The sequence below is a fragment of the Sorex araneus genome, chromosome 1 (assembly GCF_027595985.1).
Source record: "Sorex araneus isolate mSorAra2 chromosome 1, mSorAra2.pri, whole genome shotgun sequence".
NCBI lineage: Eukaryota > Metazoa > Chordata > Mammalia > Eulipotyphla > Soricidae > Sorex > Sorex araneus.
Window position 1 is genome coordinate 254867624 of NC_073302.1, and position 19404 is coordinate 254887027.

Genomic DNA, 19404 nt, shown 5'->3' on the forward strand with positions numbered 1-19404 from the left:
ATAAAAAAAATGGTTGCTTTCTTTGAAAATGAGAAAAAAAATTTAAATGAAATGATGTCATTCAAGAGGTCAGTTTGTTGACATGAATAAAAGTTCTATTCTAATATCATCTGAAAATGACAATGTAGGGTTAGTGAGAGACAAAAATATTTCAGATAAAATGAATGAGTCACAGTAAATTGTCTAATTAAATGTTGAAAATAAACTGTTTAAGGTCATTTTTGGTGGAAATTGCATATCACACATATCTCTGAAGCTGAGTCTTTGCTAAGTAACATATTAGATTCAAAAGTTCTTGTGCATTACACATAAACCAATTAATAGTGCTATTTATGTCTTATAATAAATAATGATTTTATTAGTTGAAGTTTTAACATTCATTCTAGCATACTGATTTTAATTAAGAAATGTATGTCTCATTCAATATTATGCAAGAATGGACCCTTGATTTTAAGAACCAAAGAAGGTAAAAAATATAAGATTATATTCATATTTAGCATATATTTTCTTTCCTTCCACCATTCCACTTACTTCTTTGTTCTCACCTCAGTTTTATCTTGGTATCAGTTTTTCTCATACCCTCGTTATTTTCTTTTTTCCCCTGCCCTTCCACACAATTTGATCTTTCTTATTCTCTTATTTCTATCATCCTTTTGAACTCCTATCTTCTGGTCTTTTTTTCTTTCCAATTCTCAACCTAGCTTTGGTTGTACTTTGAAATGAAGAAATGCTAAATCCCAATACTTTTTATAATTAAGAAACTGATTGTTGAATGATAAACTTAGGTTATATACATTTATGTTACCATTTGATTCCAATGTTGTAGGCGCATAGTAAATTAATGCAAAATAATTTTGAGATTTTTTTAACTGGAGACTTGTATTTTGAAAGAATTAACTGTTGGCCTGGCCAAAGAATAGAATTGAGTTTATGATGAGAGAGATGTGCCAAAGATCAAGTTGGCCTGTTTCTCAATACTGTCCTGCTTGAGCAAATTGGCCACTCATAAATGCTTTAGTTGATGATGCACACAAAAATAGGTGCATAGGAGGCTAGACTGCCTGCTGCTATGTGTGGCCAAAGACTTCCTGTTGCCAGCGGCTGAGTCCAGTTACAGAGCTCTCCTGGCAGACAGGGGCTTCCCTGGAGCAGGATATTCTGAAAGACTTTTCTGGGCATATGGAAGGGTATGTTGGTAGCTATCACTCTGGGAAACAAGGGAAGTGTTTCAAATGAAGTCACTCAGAAAGATTATGTAGAGGAAGAGAAGCATTTGGATTCATGTCAAAGTTTAGGGTGTATCTCACTGACCCCGTTCCACTAGAAAAATAGAGAAAATCTAACAAAGAATCCAACCTCATTTGTAGTGGTATTAGTATGTACTTATGGTCTAATATGTTAAATAAATGTGCCCCCAGATTATTACTCCTTTTTTTATACTCTGTGTGAACTTCTCCTCTCCAACCTACTTTCATACTCTTTCTTTCCTATTCCTTTCTTAAGAGTTCAAAGCACAGAATTTTATTGCATATATTGTAGACGGAAGAAGCCGTTCGCCTAAGGTACTAATGAGGTAAAATAGTTTAGGGGACCATGTAATGTAAGTGATCTGGTGCCTTTCATAATTATCATGTCATTATCATACCTAACAGAGTAAATAATCTGATAACTTGACACATAATTAATGGTGTAATGCTTCTGATTTTTCAAAAATTATTTTTAAAGTACATTTGTTTGTATCAGATTCCAGATACATTTTATATATTCTGTTCAAATTTAGCATTAATATCAATAATTTAAATAGTACCTTAAGGTTGATTATTAAAATAATATACATAAACATTCATTTAATATTATCTGTATTAATATTTATAATTTAATTGTTTCATGATATTTGCATTTTTAAGTAACCTCAATGCTATCAAAGCATAAATTAATATCTTCCTTATAATTTAGGAGATGTTGTACCCAAAGATGATGTAGAAAATGATGTAAATCATATAAAATTATTTTACATGTTAAAAATATTTAGATATAAACATATAAATATGTTTACATATGTTCACATATCCCTGCAAGTTTGTATAAAAATAAATATATTATAAACTGTCCTCATTTTCAATACTTTATTTCATTTTCAAATAAAACATATCCAATAGTCACTTATAAGGGTTGGACAACCTAAGAAATAAATTTGAGATAGTTCAGATAATACTTTAAGCAAAATACAATAATTCTTTAAAATTGGAGCCAGAGCGACAGTACAGCAGACAGAGCCTTTGCCTTATACACAGCCCACCTGGGTTCGATCCAGGACACCCCATATGATACCTGAAGCCTGCCAGGAACGATCCCTGAGAACAGAGCCAGGAGTAAGCCCTGCACCCCACCAGATGTGTCCCAAAACAAACAAAAATGGTCACACACTATTGCTTTCATAAAATGTAAAAAGTGTGTGCTGGTGAATGATAGCTGTGCATCACTAATTAAAAAAAACAAACTTTAGATTATTTAATATTACTAGCTCTTATAATCAATACTTAGACTTTACATTTCCTTTTTAATCATATGATAAAGGAGATATTTTTCATTTAATATTTTAACAAAATTACCAGTGGCGGATGATCAGCAATTCACTTTCTGTCATAATTTCACTTAAACGAAGAATGATCCCTGGAATTGCTCATGTGAGATGTTTGAAGAGTAAGGACAATTTGTTCCAACTATTTGGAATATCTCATGTGCAGCTTGAGTTAAGGGGGTATTCAAATCTTTTATGTACAGTCTAAACATGAAATATGCAAATTTTGTTTGTCTCATAATACCAATAAGGAGATAATAGAGCTCACAGGCTCCTGTATAATGGAATGAATGACTGTTATGTTATAATTGTAAACAATACTAGGGATGCAATTCAAAATTCTTTTTATGCTTGCAAATATGTTACTCGTTTTTCCTTGTTTTGGAAGCAACCTTAATTTGCACTGAAAATCTTGTTTAGCATCTTATTTCATAAGGCTATGTATCCTTTATCGTGAATTTTTTTTCCAATTGGTAAATACATTTTTAGGGAAAGTTTTTCTAAATCCATGGGACCAGCACTATCCCTGCTGCTATAATTAAGGTACAGTGCTTACCCTTAGCCAGAGAGTATTTATGCCAGAATCTCAACTTATGGGAGAAATTTTTACTTAAGGCTTTACAAATAAAAAACCCTCTCACATATTTTATTTATTTATGATTTGCTATATGGGAATATGCTCTGCATATATTTAAAACTTCCTGGAAGTCATAGTGCACTTTTTCAGACGGGATATTAGGTAAAAATTATTGAGATCTTTTAAGTGTAAGTTATTAATGGTTAATTAAATTATTTCATAGCATTGTTTTCTGCTAAAATGTCTCCATATCTGTATGAATGTGCTTTGTAAATAAGAAAGATAAAATTAAATGGGATTACCAAGTATTTTAGGTTTGCATCTTATTACGCTCATTTGTTCCTGTATTTTGCTAAATGAACATGATCTAGAACATTGAACTAAATAAGACAAATTAGCTATACATTTAAATTATGCTACTTGCTATATCTCAGATGTTATTCAAAACATTGGTAGTTTAACAATAAATTATAATTGTATAATTATATATATTATATATATAACTCTGTAATACAGTTACTAATACTACTTCCATTTTATATATGAGAAAAGTAAGGCACAAAGATTATTTTACTTACACAAAGCCATAAAGATAATTAATTGGAGAAATATAATGGATTTTAAAATGTTTGAATGAAAGCTTAAATTTCAGTTAAAAATCCTAATGTCATTATAAATCCTTATCAATCTAGTGGGGTTGTTTGTTGTTTTCTGTGTTAGATTATTTATTCCTGAAAATAAAGATGATTTTTAATTTTAATTATTTTTAATATAAAATGAACTATTTTATTTCTTGTTACAGAGATTTAACAAGTCTCACAATGGAGACGTTTCTAGTGACCGCTCAAGAAAATCGATGAGCAATGGGATGACAGTGACAGTGATACGGTGATACAAAGATTTTAAAAATCAACATTAAATCATTGTTTCACTTTTACTAGTTTTGTGGTAGTAAGGGAAATGTCACTATTGTATGGGAGAAATGTATACAATAGATCATCTTTATGTGAGATTACACATATTTATGTGAGAAAAGGATTACATCTTTAAGGAACTTAAAAACATATGTACAAAGCACAGTCAGTAGATGCATTTATTTGTTTCTACTTCAAAGAAATTTACTGAAGAAAAAAACATGAGAAATATAAACTAAATATTTAACAAACATAGCAAACTATTATATTTTTTATGATTATAAAATTTCAGGGATTTAGAGTCCTTGTATGGGGGACATATGTATATATATATGGATATGTATACAGATGTATACACACAAACACACACATGTATATATAATGGAATAGTTACTGAAGAAGCAAGAAAGTATCAAAGATTAAACATCCCTTGACATCCCACTCCTTTAATTGAGGAGAAGAGGTGAATATGACAGAAAATATAAAATGATCATCATGTATTGATAATTGGTGAAATCTTACACAAGCACACTAAATTTACTTTACAAATCTCTCCTTTTGTGTGTTTAACATTTTCTTCTATTTAAAAAGAATTTCTTCAATTTATTTGTAAACAAAATTAGCAATACTTATAAAATGAAATTATTTCATGGAGATTTAATTACCTTAGGCTTTTCTTTTTGGAAAAGTATTTATTTATTTTCTAACGTAGAAAAATGCCACAACTGTTGATAACAATTATAGAGTTGTAATTGATCAGATAACAAAACTCCAATATTGAAATTAAAAAATTGATGTGTGAAAAGTATCAATCTTTTAATGTAAAAATTGTTATATTTGATCACAGAATTACTGCTTCTGATGTTAGGGGAATTAACTAGTATGATTCTTTAGGAAATATTTCATAACTAATATTCCCTTATACCATTTTCTAAGATAATAATCTCATATTTAATGAAAATGAGGTCCTAAATGACCATAAAATCTGAAAATTAAATGCAGTAAACAACACAATATGATTTTTAGCTATGCCATGATGATTTTTATGATGATTTTTATGATTTTTATCATATGATTATTTTTATGATTTTTATCATATGATGATTTTTAGCTATACCATATTCTCTTAGTTAAGCTTCCTAAAGACTATACACATGAGCAATTTATATTTTTCAAATACATAAATGCCTCTTACCAGCATTACAAGCATAACCTTCATATTTAAGTCCTCTGTATATCAGCACACTATTAGGAAATAAATATCACCCCATTGTTTGGGAGAGCACATCTGTGTACAATGTGATTTTATTTTGACACTAAAGAGAAGAAATTTATCTCTTAAGATGCACAGAAAAAAATACGAATATTTTACAAGCTTTGATTCCAAATACAGTCAAATAAACACTTAAAAAATTATTCGTGAGGCCAGATAGCATACATAGTTAAGGTGCTCACCTTGAATACACCTGATCCCAATTCAATGCCCGCACAGCTTAAGGTTTCCCAACACTGCCAGGATTGATGCCTGAGCACAGATTCAGGAGTCATCCCTGAGCACTGACAAGTGTGGCCCTCAAACAAAACAACAAACAAAATATTTTACTTATAAAGGTCTCTGCTGTTCTGTGACAGAAGAAAATATAATTTAAAATACCAGTCATTTAAGAAAGAGTGAAAAATTCTAGGAATAACAACCTTGGAGTTTGCAACATGTTAACAGCTTGTAATTATTCAGTTTATTTCTATTGTGTGGGTTTACTTAAGTAATGCTTAATTGTATAGTTGTTTCAGTCAGAGGCCATCTGTTGGTTTGATGTTTTCATTCATGATGCTCAATTTTACAATGTTTTAGGACAATATTCACATCCAGCCTTCCTTCTTTCATACAGTTTGCCTTTTTTGACTCCTGCCATAAGAATTTGTCAAGGGAACAGGAGACAGCAAAATCCTAGTCTTTTTGTAAATCTGCATGTAGGAAGGAAAGTAAATGCGTATTCACCATGTGTATAGTCCATGGAATGATGAGGATATGAGTCTCAAAGGGAATGATTGTTTCACAACAAGTAACTCATGCATTTCAAATTGCTCAACACCTGGACTTGAAATAAGTCCATCTTCCTGTTGGTTAATGTTACTGCAAAAGACTGACATTTTGAAGGGTCATTCACAAAGTCACACAACACATTAATTTTAGTAATGTGTCTTTTTTTTTCCCCGATTGGCATGATAACAAGAAAAAAAAAAGGCCATATCCTTCTGGGTCTGCATCTGGTTATATGGTGCAATAACAAAAGGGACTTTCTGCATTGTTTATAAATCTTAATTCCCATTAGATCTAGTTGTGCAAATAGATTTTGCTTAAGTGTGTAAAGCATTACATATTGTATAGGATAGAAACTCTTTCACTTCCTTCATTAAGCTATTGCATTACACATATCTTTTTATTTTTCCATTTCTTTTTCTTCACACTTAATGTTTGTCTTGTATAATATTGCTGTTCTTATATGGAAGATGAAAGGTCTGATTATGGAGTCAGATATATAGTACAGCAGCTAGGGTGCTCACCTTGGACAGAGCAGAACCAGTTTGAGTCCAGGATTCATACATGACCCCCAAGACCCTCCAAGAGTGATCTCTGAACACAGACCCAGCAGTAAACCCTGAGTAACACTAGGTGTAGCCCACAAAAGAAGCAAAACATATTTTTCTCTTTGCTCTGTACAAAAATATGACTTTCAACCAATGTACTGGTTATAATCAGGAAAAAGTTTTTAAACTGTCTTTCAATTCAAATTTTATTGAGGAATTATGATTATAAATAGTATCACTGCATCACTGTCATCCCGTTGCTCATCATTTTGCTCAAGTGGGCATCAGTAATGTCTCCATTGTGAGACTTGTTGCTACTGTTTTTGGCATATCGAATACACCACAGGTAGCTTGCCAGGCTCTGCTGTGTGGGCGAGATACTCTCGGTAGCTTGCCAGGCTTTCCGAGAGGGGTGGAGGAATCGAACCCGGGTCTGCCATGTGCAAGGCAAATGCCCTAGTACTAGCTTTTATAGTCCAGGCTTAAATTGCTACTTTACCGAGATTCACCAACAGTATGTATCTCTAACACAGTGTCCACAGATTACTTAAAAATATGGGGCCAAGACAAGGGCCAGGTAGATTGCTCCACAGTTGGAGGCCTGCGTCATGATCTGGGGGAGAAGACAGCTGGGATAGAGAAGGGATCACTAAGTGATGGTTGGAAGGATCACTCGGGATGGGAGATATGTGCTGAAAGTAGATTAAGGACCAAACACGATGGCCTCTCAGTAGCTGTATTGCAAACTGTAATGCCCAAAACTAGAGAATGAGGAAGAGAAAATTTTCCACCACAACAGCAGTGGATGGGGTGGGGTGGGGGTGGCAGGAGGGATATTGGGGACATTGCTGGTGGAAAATGTACACTGGTTAAAGGACGGGTGTTCGATCTTTGTATGACTGAAACTCAATCATAAAAGCTTTGCAACTATATCTCACGGTGATTCAATAAAAAAAATAAAAATTGAAATTTAAAAAATATGGGGCCAGATGTGGAGTGTGGAATACGGCAAGTAGGGTGCTTACTTGCATGTGACTGAACTGGGTTTGATCCCAGCACCCCATATGGTTCTTTACGATCTATGGAAGTGATCTCTGAGTTTATTGCCAGGAGTAATCACTGAAAAATGTGGGGTATGATCCCAAATTCCTCCAAATAAAATAAAATTAAAATACATTAAGCATTATATGTTTAAACTATAGTCAGTATATTGCATATAATGTATATGTGCAATATATACTTAATATTATTGTTAAAATATTATACACATATAATATATGTATATACTTTATACATATATTAAGTTATTAGACATGTGTTTATATATGTTTATGCATACACATTATCTATCTATCTATCTATCTATCTATCTATCTATCTATCTATCTATCTAATCTTCTTACTTTTTATAGGAATACCTGAAATAAAGTCCAATGTTTTGTAATCGTGGGCCTTTCCAGCGCAATTAGCTTTCTTCACTTATTTCTGCACTGTGTAGGTAAGATTTCTTTGGACCTTTTCAATTGCAACCACACACATTATCTTAGTAGTTACTTGGGGAAAATGGAATTGAATCAGCTAATCACAGGCCTGGGAAAATAAAACAAACAAACAATGACTGTTCTTCTGCAACCTTAGAGAAAATCTGACAGCACTCTTTGTAGCTATTCATATCACTTTTTTGAAAACAAGCCCTGTCTTTAATCTGTTATTTGGTTTCAAACCAGCTTTTGATCCATTATTCACTTTGAAATTCAACCTTTGTTCAGACATTCACTTTAGCCATATATTATAAGATTGCACCCACAATTCAGTTCAGAAAGATGAAGCCTTACAACAGTTGCATTTTCTTAATTTTCCCCATCTTATAAACACACAAAGGCTTCAAAACTCCGCCAAGCTGGCTCCACTTTCCAGAGGCACAATCATTGAAATTCAAGCAATTAGAAAATAATTTATTTCTGCATTGTTAGCTAAATAGAGTGATAATATAAACTAATAACTGCCCAAATATTGAAATGTTTCCCAAGCCTTCTCTCAGTGAACAGTAAAATGTTTTATAATTTGCATTTTTATCTTGATGTGTTGGTTGTTCTATTCTGTGTGTACTAAGAAACAGTTTTCTTTAGTAATAGAAAACTGCTTTATTGGAGAAATAATACCAAATAATAAAGAAAGTCAATAGCTTATCATTTTACTACTGTCAATGACCAGTTGTAGAATAGAGCATGGTGTGACATTAAATGGAGCTATGAGAATTGGCCTGTCTTCCAGGTGTTGTATGGAACTCAACTCACAAATGCTGAGCTGAAGCCCCCGGAACAATTGCACCTGAGGTCATATTAGGGACTGTTCTGCATTGAAGCATTATTCTTCTCGAATTTTGCAATCTATTTACAGATTAGCTCTTTGGGAATAACATAGGTATAAAATATCAAGGACTGGAGCGATAGCACAGCTGGTAGGGCATTTGCCTTACACGCAGCTGACCTGGGTTCAATTCCTCTGCCCCTCACGGAGAGCTTGACAAGCTACCAAGAATATCCCACCCGCAAGGCAGAGCCTGGCAAGCTACCCGTAACGTATTCAATATGCCAAAAACAGTAACAACAAGTCTCACAATGTAGACGTTACTGGTTCCCGCTCTAACAAACCGATGAACAATGGATAACAGTGCTACAGTGCAGTGGTATAATATGTCAAAAGCACTGTGAAGGGGAATTTTTGCTAATGAAAACTAGGAAATTGGAAAAGGTATGCCTTTTAATTGTATTAAAAATTACTTAATGATTTGCTCTATTAAAAGAGTCTATTAATAACCTTGATTAAAAATTTTATTTGATGGTTTGGAAAGATGGCTCAGGGACTAAACTCAGCTGATTTACAAGAGTAAGATCATGAGTTTGACTCCCAGGGCTCCTTGCATGGGTAGAGAGCAGTTGTGGCTACTTGGCTATTGTAGACCCCTGGTATTGAGGGTGTGAGACTTAAAACACACAACCCCGTGTGTGTGTGTGTGTGTGTGTCTGTGCATATACAACCCCAGGAAAACAGTACAACTAAAAGATACACAAGCCTATGTTCAGAAATGTGGGAATTCCTCAAACAAATTAGTGGACCCTCTGATGAGTATTTGTGCAACTACCACAATCCAAATGTCTGAGTCCAGGTGAGAACTCCAGTTGAGTGTGTGAGCACTGCAACCAATGATTGAAATATTGCACATCATTCTCTTCCTGGATTGAATAGTTAGCCACTACTATTCTTATAATGCACTCCTCCCAGCTCCCTCCTGTCGCAGATCTATCTCATTTATCCTGTCAACATGAAATCTTGCATTAACACCAATCTGGTTCTTCTACTTGCATGTATTCTTTTACCTCAAAGCTAATTTGAAATAATATGCCTTCAAGAAAAAAATTTCAACTCCCCATATTAAAATTTGTTCATACACTCTCTACTTGTAGTATATAGTCTGTGCATAGACTGCTTTCTCACATTTCAAACTAAGCTGTCCGATCTTAAAAAAAATATGTCTATAGGTAAATTGAATTCATTTTTTGGTAGGGAACACTTCACTTGTCCTGTCATCCATAACATAAACCGACTACCTCACTCCACACACATACACAGAAAAATTATGAAGTTAGAATCCATGACTTTAACTTTATGTACTTAATTTAGAGACAGTTATATTTGTAGGATCAATGACAATAATAAAAATTTGTAACATTTATTCAACTTTATGTAATACTCATAAGTTTAATATTTTAATTGAAACTTAAAAATTTTGCATAATGTATTATTATCTGAGGCCAAAGAAGATTCAATAAAGTGTTTTATTTGTTTAGTTAAGATACAAACTAAGCCAAGAAAAGTCTTCTCAGTAGGACAGCATCATCAAGGATTTATCCTCAAATTCTAATCTCTATGTATCTATGCAAATTTGATTTCTAACAGAAAGAAACTGATTATTCATGTTAGGGAAAAGAAAATTCTTTTATACATTAGCTATGGAAGTTAAAGATTATATCTTACACAAATAGTCACTCAGCTGTAATTAGAGAAGGGAATTATTTTGTAAGCTAAACAGCTACTTAGTGTCTATTATGTCTATTATATTTTTGCAAAGTAATATTAAATAAAGTACTCAAGTCAAGCAAATGTTTGCTTTTTATATTATATAATTTAAATTTTCTCCATTTTTTATTAAGAAGACAGCAGACAGATATACTCTTTTATTTCTTCTGTCTGCTATGGTTTTATTTCAGGTTTTTCATCTTCCCTAAACTCTCATCCCCTTAATACTCTCCCTAATTCAATTTTGCCTTCTGATCTTTTTCTACACTCAATCTGGAGTAATCTTTCTGAAATTAAAATTTGATCATGCTTCTGTCTTGCTAATCATTCTTTAATAGTTTGCCCATTTCCTACAGAATAAATCTCAAATTTCTTTTGATTCAATCTAAATCCTAGAGCTTTGGCTCATCGTTTCAATTCCCTGCTAGGTTCTATAATTTTTTATCTCTCTCTCACTCTCTCTCTCTCACCACACACAACCAATGCAAAGACCTATATTTACTGTTACTTTCTCCCAAAAAAGCATATTTTTTAATACTAGAAAAATTGGCTTGCTAATAATCTCTTATTACATAAAAAAATTACACAGCTCACAGAGCTAGATTGATATTATAGCCCATAGAACATTAGACTTGCATGTGGCAAACTCAGGTTCAATCCACTGCACCAGATGTGGTCCCTAGAGCCAACCTGAAGCCAACCAGGCTGAGTGCAGAACCAGGAGTAAATACTGAGCAACATCCAGTGTGGCCCAAGACAAAACAAAACAAAGAAACAAACAAAAAAACCCAAAAACAAAACAAAAAAACCCACCCCACTTCCATGCAACACGAACAAGAAAACAGCTTAAAATTTTGCATTTCTGTGACCACTTAGGTACCAAAATCAAATTTGGTTATTTGTTCTCTCTTCCAAATATTACATACTTCCATAATTTTAGCTATTTTTTCATACTAAATGGACTTGTTTTTTCAGATAAGTATAAATTCTTTGTGTGTGTATGTGTGGGCGGGGGCTTCTCCCAAGCAGTGCTCAGGGTTCTAAGAGACCCCTGAAAATGATACAGACAACAGAGTAAGTTGTTCCGTTCTAGAGCCTGACAACATGGTGCTGCTCAGGACTACAGCTGCCAGGAACCACCTGAGTCACACACACTTGCAGGGGCTCAAGTGCTCACGGCCTCTAGAGATACACCTGGTTATAAATTAGAGGGGAAGAACTTGCAATGCTGAGAATTAAATTTGAGGTCACATGCATGGACCTCTAAGCCCTGAGCTATCTTGGAGTGGATGCTTAAATTCTTCAGACCATTTTTAGTTTCCATATATTATTAAAACTTATTATATCACCTTTTATATCATAGGTGATCAGAAAGTACATTAAATATATGAATAGTTAACTGATGTGGATTTTTTTCTTCCTTTTATTGTGAATATCTTTACCTTATACTTAATCTGAAATCTGAATATATTCCACATTTTTTGGCTCACACTATCATCTTCTTTAAGGTACATTTGCTAGCCACTCCACAATTCTACCTTTCAATTATAGCATTTCAATTATCATAACATATATTTATTCTAACAACTGACTAAATTGATTTCAACTCTACCCAAATCATGTGTGTATCCCTGATCTCTAGAAATAGACTCTAAGGTGGGGAGGAAAAACTGTATAAATAAATCTAATACTGTTCCTGTGCACTGCACTTTTCTTTCTTGATTCCCTATTTGAAACTCTTGGTTATCATCATACAAATCACCCACCATGCAAACAACCATGAAGTTCATAGAATGTAATGCCAATTTTTAAATGATGGTTGTTTTCATTTTACATTTTCATCAGCAGAATTGTAAACAACATATAAGGGGACTGGAATAATAATACAGCAAGGAGTGTGTTTGCCTCTCATGCAGCCAACTGGGGTTCAGACCCAGCATCCTATATCCGGTTCCCCAGAAGCATTGTCAGGAGTAATTCCTGAGTGCAGAGCCAGGAATGACCCCTGAGCATCATTGGGTTTGACCTCAAAAGCAAAAAACAAACAAACAAAAAGAGCATAAACAACATATAATACCTGTCAGTTATCAAATAAAAGATGAAATTGTGCTATTGAAGCAAACATGAATAGAGTTGGCAGATGCTACATTTAATAAAATAAGTCAAAAATAAATGCTATGTGATTTCACTCTATGATAATAAAAAAGAAATAAAAAATCTAAATAAAAAATATTTCAGAATATAAAACCAAATTAGGGGCTGGAGTGATAACACAGTGGGTAGGGCATTTGCCTTGCGTGTGGCAGATCCAGGTTCGAATCCCAGCATCCCATATGGCCATATGGTCCCCTGAGCACCGCCAGGGTTAGTTCCTGAGTGCACAGGCAGGAGTAACCCCTGTGCATCGCCTGCTGTGACCCCAAAAGCAAAATGTATTTATATATATATAGATAGATAGGTAGATAGATAGATAGATAGATAGATAGATAGATAGATAAAACCAAATTATAAATTTAGGGAAAGGGGACACAGTTGGATGATGTAAAAAAGGACTGATTTATATGCAAGTGATATTTAATATACTATATGAGGATGTTGACTTATAATCAAATACACCTGAAACATACATTGTAATTTAATGCTGCCTTGATAAAATAGTTTATCAGTAACCTACTGCCTTACTTTAATTCCTCTTCTCAAAATATATTTTCTGTAATATTTTGTTATATTTTATATTACTTTATGTTAAGTTAGTAAGGTGACAGCAATATTGAAATCTGATGGCAAGTGGTATGTCTTTCTTTATTCCACTTATATTACTTCACTATATAAATTAATAGCTAGCACTTAAGTATAAAAAGGAATTAATAACGGAAATGTGGAATAATGAAGAAAGTGCTTTCTAAGTGCATCACAACTACACTTCATGATTGCATCTATGGAGACAAGAGGCTTGAATGAATTACCTGAATGAGCAGAACTTCTTGTAGAGAGCTAATGCAGATGTAACAAATAAGGGAGAGACAATTTAAATAAGTTAGAAAATCAATTATTAAATCTTTATTCATTTTCTAATGTGGAAAGTAGTCTGAAGTAAAGGTTAAATGTGTATACTGCAGAGTCAAACTAGCAGGAAACACTTCCTCCTTCCTGTTTGGCTGACCTTGGTAAATTTACAGGTCTCAGAATCTCACAGGATCACATTTTTATGTGTGTGTGTGGTAATTTAATACACCTACTTAAATTTCTTTCTAATTTCCACCCCATTTTTCTCTTTTGTTTAAGCCCTTGCTTCTTGTGAAGTATATCTTGTAATTTTCCAATATATAATAACTGCTCTTTGTATTTTAGAATTTCACTCTAAATTTGTGGTCAGAAAATAGAGACTATATATTTTTGTGATTGTTTGATCATTAAAAATTATTCGGTACTCTAAAAAGTATTGAGATGTAAGTAAGCTATACTGTAATTATTTGGCTTTTCCTGTATACTTTTTGTTTGTTTGGGGGCCACACCCAGCTCTGCTCAGGGCTTACTCCTGGCTCTATGCTCAAGAATCACTCCTGGGCGGCTTGGGGAACCATATGGGTTGCCAGGGTGAGAATTCATGTAGGCCGTGTGCAAGGCAAGTGCCCTACAACTGTACTGTTGCTCTGTGTCCTCACCACTTACATTTGAATTCCATTTTTTAATATTCGTTTTATAGTTTGTTCTGTAAGTTATAGGAAAATATTTTGAAACAATCACAATTTAATTATTTTCTATATTATGATGCAGCACTGTAGCACTGTCTCGACCCATTGTTCATTGATTTGCTCAAGTGTGCACCGGTAACATCTCCACTGTGAGACTTGTTACTGTTTTTGACATATTGAATATGCCATGGGTAGCTTGCCAGGCTCTGCCGTGCATGCGGGCGGGATACTCTTGGTAGCTTGCAGAGTTCTCCATGAGGGATGGAGAAGTCAAACCCGGGTCGACCACATGCAAGGCAAACACCCTACCCACTGTGCTATTGCTCCAGTCCATTTTATGGTGTAATTTAGTAAATTCTTTATATAAAGTGGTGTTGAAATACTATTTAAGAAAGTGTGATTATCATAATGAAATCATTCCCTCTCTCTTTATTAGTTACTTTAATTCAAATGTGTTTGTGTAGATCGGAGTCTCCCAAACTTATGTGGTCTACTGTCCTGCTTTCAGAAAGAAAAGGAAAGATTCCACAAAGATTCCACAGGTATCCTTAGTTACACCTGGGACTACTAAGCCCCACTAGATTGTTCCAGTGCCCCTCGGCAGGAGTGGTGGTGGTAGGAGGTGATACTCACGTTGTGAAACACTAATCTGGTTAATAAGTCAATTATACTAACTTCTAAAGGTTATTTATGTAGAATACATTTTCATCTCTTAAAATAACTTATTTTCTTTGGAGACCATATCTGGTAGCATTCAGAGATCCCTGACTCTGACTCAGGAATCACTCCTGGTGGTGCTCAGGGGACCTTATGTGGAGCTGGGGTTCAGCTGTATGCACGGCTATAGTTGCTCTTCAGGCTATTTTTAGGATCTTTTCTTTATAATTGATGTAAATTATGTAAAAATCATTAAATCAGTTCTGAATATAATTTGTTTTACTGGACCATTTAGTCCATTTACTGCTATCCATTTTGTAGTATTTGTTGATAATAAGAACTAAACTAAATTAGTAAAAAGGTGTGTGGAATGATACACAGATTCTTGAAGTACATTATAAAAATGTATGTGATACATAGTTCTTTAAAACAATTATTCTCATGCATTTAAAATTCATTTTAATGGTTAAAGAAACTTTGGTATATTTACACAATGGAATACTATGCAGCTGTTAGAAAAGATGAAATCATGAAGTTTGCATATAAGTGGATCAACATGGAAAGTATCATGTTAAGTGAAATGAGTCAGAAAGAGAGAGACAGACATAGAAAGTTCACACTCATCTGTGGGGTATTAAGTAACAGAATGGGAGACTAACACCCAAGAGTAGTAGAGATTAGAACCAGGAAGTCCGCCCCACAGCTTGGGAACTGGCCTCACAAGCTGGGGGAAAAGGCAGCTGGGATAGAGAAGGGACCACCAAGTAGAGGATGTTCGGAGAACCCAATCAGGTTGAAAGATGCGAGCTGAAAGTAAACCATAGACCGAACATGATGGCCACTCAATACCTCTCTTGCAAACTACAACACCAAAAGGAGAGAGAAAAAAAGGGAATGCCCTGCCACAGCGACAGGGTAGGGTGGTGGGGGATAAGGTGGGGATGTTGGGAGGGATAGGGGGAACATTGGTGGAGAACGGGCACTGGTGGAGGGATGTAAACAATCACTATATGACTGAAATGCAAACATGAAAGTTCATAAGTTTTTAACTGTACCTCACAGTGATTCACTAATATTTTTTTTTTAAATTCATTTTAAAAACCATTTGTTGGACCTCATCAGTGGTGTTTGGAAGCATTGGAGACTAGTCCCAGTGAATTAGGCCTGGACCTGCTGTCTACATTTTGATGCCCTGACTTACTAAAGCTATGGTGCTCAGACTCATGGTTCAGGAGCCTCCAGGGTCACACACCAGGAGATTTTTTATGCAGCCCTCACATTGTCACTTATTTTTCCTTTTTTTGCATCTGATTATTATTAATTACTCAATGGACAATAATCTTGAAATAATACCAATTGGTAATAATCTGAGGTCTAGATTTAAGTACTTATTTTTGCCTTTCAGAATATACAGGTGTACAAGTACTTCTTTTGCTAAAGAATCTGCAAACAATACTAATCCAGAGCCAGTTTAAACGGAGTTTAGGACCATTTTTGTGAGAGTGCACAATCATAATTCTCTAAGAAAGCAATCTTCCATTTCATAATACTATCTTGAGAGAATTCACTGGGATTCCAGCACATTTTGGGGAAACTGATGATTTTGGACTCAGAATTATACTAGTAAGCATATAATTTCTGAAAATTGAGTTTAAATAAAATTATTTCTAATCTAAAATGAATCACAAAAATTGAAGGTGTTACTGAGTTTTTCTACTGATAACATCTAAACAGATATCTGAATTCTTCTTTTTATTTTTACTTTTTGCTTTTGATGCCACATTCAGCAGCTTTCAGACTTTACTCCCGGCTCTGTGTTCAGGGATCACTCCTGGAATGGTTCAAGGACCAGATGCAGTGCCAGGTATCAAACCAGGGTTGTCCTGGTGCAAGTTTCATTCTTTCTTCACTGTACTCTCTCTGTCTCTGTCTCTCTGTCTCTCTGTCTCTGTCTGGCTAGCTGTCTCTGTCTCCATCTCTGTCTCCCTGTCTCTGTCTGTCTCTCTGTCTCTCTCTGTCTCTGTCTCTGTTTCTCTCTCTCTCTCTTTCTCTCTCTCTCTCTCTCTGTTTTTCTGGTCCCAGGATACCTTAATTCTCTGTAACTAGAGGAGTCTTAAAGGGAGAGAAATAAAATCTCCCAGTTGTGCATTTTACATGAAACATGATATTTTTTTTGTCCTTTAAAATCAAGACCTATCTTGATTTAAAATCTATTTAAAAATAGATGTGATGAATTAAAAATTGTCTACTTGTACTTCTGATCTTTTTTTAGAGGATTTGACAGATATTATGTACTCTCAAGTGTGTGAGCAAGTCCTATAAACAGGAATGCTTTGCTGCTGTGCACGACAACCTGTCAGGCAGACAGCAGTTTGCTCTATAGGTATCACATGGCATATCATGGTGTAAAAGACTGTTTTGCTTATGCTTTCTCTAACATTCTTCACTCTAATAGATGTAGTGCTGATATTCTTTGTAAAAATCAGTATAGGACCATTTCCAGTTAACTCTAACCTTATATTTTATCACTGAAAATTTGCCATGGTAATTTGCATTAAACAAGAAACATTAAAACAAAACATTTTTCTTTGTTTTCATCAACTGTGAAATAACACTTTAACTCCCAAATATAAATTGTATATATCATTCAAGTTATAGAGCTCTGTTCCTTTAGACATCCTGAACTTGTTCAATAAGCACCCTTTTGTACCTAAGGATATAAAAATTTTGTTCTTTAGCTTTATTGGAGTATTATCATGTACAATTTTATAATACATTTACAGTGTGATTCATGAATTGTTGACATTTATACATTAAAAATGATTCCCTCTGGGGCCGGAGCGATAACACAGTGGGTAGGGCGTTTGCCTTGCACGCGGCCGACCCGGGTTCGATCCCCCGCATCCCATATGGTCCCCCAAGCACCGCCAGAAGTAATTCCTGAGTGTAAATCCAGGAGTAACCCCTGAGCATCGCTGGGTTGTGACCCAAAAAGCAAAAAAAAAAATGATTCCCTCCTTCTAATTAAGTATAGACCAATTACATCTTTAATTTGTCTTTTTATTTTAGCGTGAGAGAGTTCTATTCTATTAAAATATATATATTATAATAAAATACCATCAACTATGGGCTCATGTTTTATGTTAGACCCTTTGAAAGTATATTGAAGATTGGCATTCAGCAGCCATATTTAATTTTTCAATAAATCAGTCTATAAAGCAATTTAAGAATGATTCTTTTTTTATACCTTTCATCTTAGAGTCATTTATTTTTATTTACTCTTGTGTTTGTCACCTAATGTCACTTGATTACTTTATATACATATAAAATCATATATAACACCTTACCTATAATCACTTTATAAATAATCACTTTATATATAATCACTGGGCTGGAGCAATGGCAAGCGGGTAGGGCATTCGCCTTGCACATAGCCGACCCAGATTCGATTCCTCTGCCCCTCTCGGAGAGCCTGGCAAACTACTGAGAGTAACTAGTCCGCCCAGCAGAGCCAGGAAAGCTACCCGTGGCAAATTTGATATGTCAAAAACAGTAACAAGTCTCACAATGGAGACATTACTGGTGCCCACTCGAGCAAATCAATGAGCAACGGGATGACAGTGACATATATCATTTGTAGTCAGTTTGTACCCACTTAATTTATCAAGTTTGGTAGACACAATTGACATTTTCTACCTCATGGTACAAATTCCATGAATAATATCCCCTGCTTATCATAAAACATAGATAATGTCTCTATTTGAAAGCTGCAAAACTATGGCGACATTTGGATTTATCACTTAGAATTATCTTACGTTTTAGAGCCGAAGGGCTTTTACAAATGTTATTCAGATTTCTTTCTTTTTTTTTTTTTAAATAGATAAGATATATATTTTTTTAATAATTTATTTATTTTTAATTAGAGAATCACCGTGAGGGTACAGTTACAGATTTATACACTTTTGTGCTTATACTTCCCTCATACAAAGTTCGGAAACCCATTCCTTCACCAGTGCCCATTCTCCACCACCCGTAAACCCAGTGTCCCTCCCACCCTCCCCAATCCCATCTCCCCCCCAACCCACCCTGCCACTGTGGCAGGGCATTCCCTTCTGTTCTCTCTCTCTAATTAGCTGTTGTGGTTTGCAATAAAGGTGTTGAGTGGCCGCTGTGCTCAGTCTCTAGCCCTCATTCAGCCCGCAACTCCCTTCCCCCACATGGCCTTTGACTACAATGTAGTTGGTGATCACTTCTCTGAGTTGCCCTTTCCCCGGAACGTGAGGCCAGCCTCGAAGCCATGGGGTCAACCTC